Raw genomic sequence first — 1,645 nt, forward strand, 5'->3', positions numbered from 1 at the left:
CTTATTAGGAGAATCAAAGTAATATTTATCACTGTGTGCTATATACATATATGCATGTTAAATGTACGTATAACACACATGTATGTGTGTACACACACACACACACACACACACACACACACACGCACAGCCAGGTGGAGAGGTCAGCAGGGGCCATTTCACAGAACCCGAAATAGGCCTCCCTGTGGGCCATAGAGAGTGCTGTTTACTCAAATGATGCTGACAATTTCTGAAACATTGTAGAGGGCTAAATGAGAGTTAAATATAGATATCCAATCCTTAGACAGGACTGCTTGTTAATATACAAATGTCCTGATGATGAAATTTACCATACCTTCTGTTGTTTTTTTTTAATAAGTTTAAAATCATTAACTCACGTTCAATGGAGAAAATTTGGAAAAAAATGCAACAAAAGATGAATAAAAACATAATAATATGATTACCTATCAGTATCTTACTACATACTTTTGAAATAGTTTTCTATACATATCTATATTTGAGATGACGTTGTCCTGCAAAGACAATGCTTTTACAGCTTCCGTTTTTATTTAGCAAAATTGAATGGATTTACCATGATCACAAATATTCTTTTCTACCTCGATTTTAACAACTTTTATTATTTTTCTTGCTACAGAAATTAAGCATGACCATTTTAGAAAATGTACAAATAGATAAGCAAACCCCCTAGACAAAAAACACACACACCATCCAGAACTGTCATCATATTATTATTATAGTCCCTAATAACATTTTGATGCGATATAATTTTCAATGGCTGTATTATATTTCATCATACAGATACACTGTAATTTAGTGAAAGAATAATCCCATACATTAGATATTAGGTTGTTTTCAGTTTTCCCAGTTATAAATAAACTGGAGATGAATGTCTTCATTCATCCACTTTTGTGTATAGATCTCTGGTTATCTTCTTGGGATGAATGCCACTTTAACTGCTTGGCATGTTTTAATGCTGTAGAAGTCTAAAATGACAAATGGCTCTTAATTAGGCAGGTGCCCAGGGCTTTGCAACCTTCCTCAAAGAATAGGCTCCCTAGGGCAGTGTGTCATCATCTGTTGACTTGCTGTGAGAGCAATGGATCCAAAACCCAATGATATTCAAGGAGCATAATATAATATGTCTTAAAGTCTAATTACATCTCATCTATTATCAAACATGTAGCTGGCATTCAAAAACATTTTCCGTAATATATTTCAAGTGTGTATTTAGAGAAAAATCTTATTTCCTTGTAAAGCCTCTTCTCCTTTTTTTGCCTGCCCAATTCTTGCCATTCCTCAATATCTAGTTCTATGATTTATAATATTGTGGGGATCACAGAGCACTTAGAGGAGAACTTATGGACATGCACCCTGGCTCCGTAAGCCCAGAGGTCCTCAGAGAGTCATGTTTCTCTTCAGTAACATCCTTCCTGAATGCAGGAAGCCCAGATCCCTCCCCAAACATTTCTGGGTTTCTTTGGGGAATTTTGCATTTAGTCTGATTGCTGCTTATCAAGTACTGCCCTGGACCAATGGAGACATCAGCCCCCTCTTGCAGCTAAGAACATTTCTTCATACCATGCCATCTTCTATGATCTACCACATTTCCCCATGTATAAGACGCTCCCATGTATAAGACGCACCT

This window comes from Hipposideros armiger, unplaced genomic scaffold (genome assembly GCF_001890085.2).
Source record: "Hipposideros armiger isolate ML-2016 unplaced genomic scaffold, ASM189008v1 scaffold_279, whole genome shotgun sequence".
Classification (NCBI taxonomy): domain Eukaryota; kingdom Metazoa; phylum Chordata; class Mammalia; order Chiroptera; family Hipposideridae; genus Hipposideros; species Hipposideros armiger.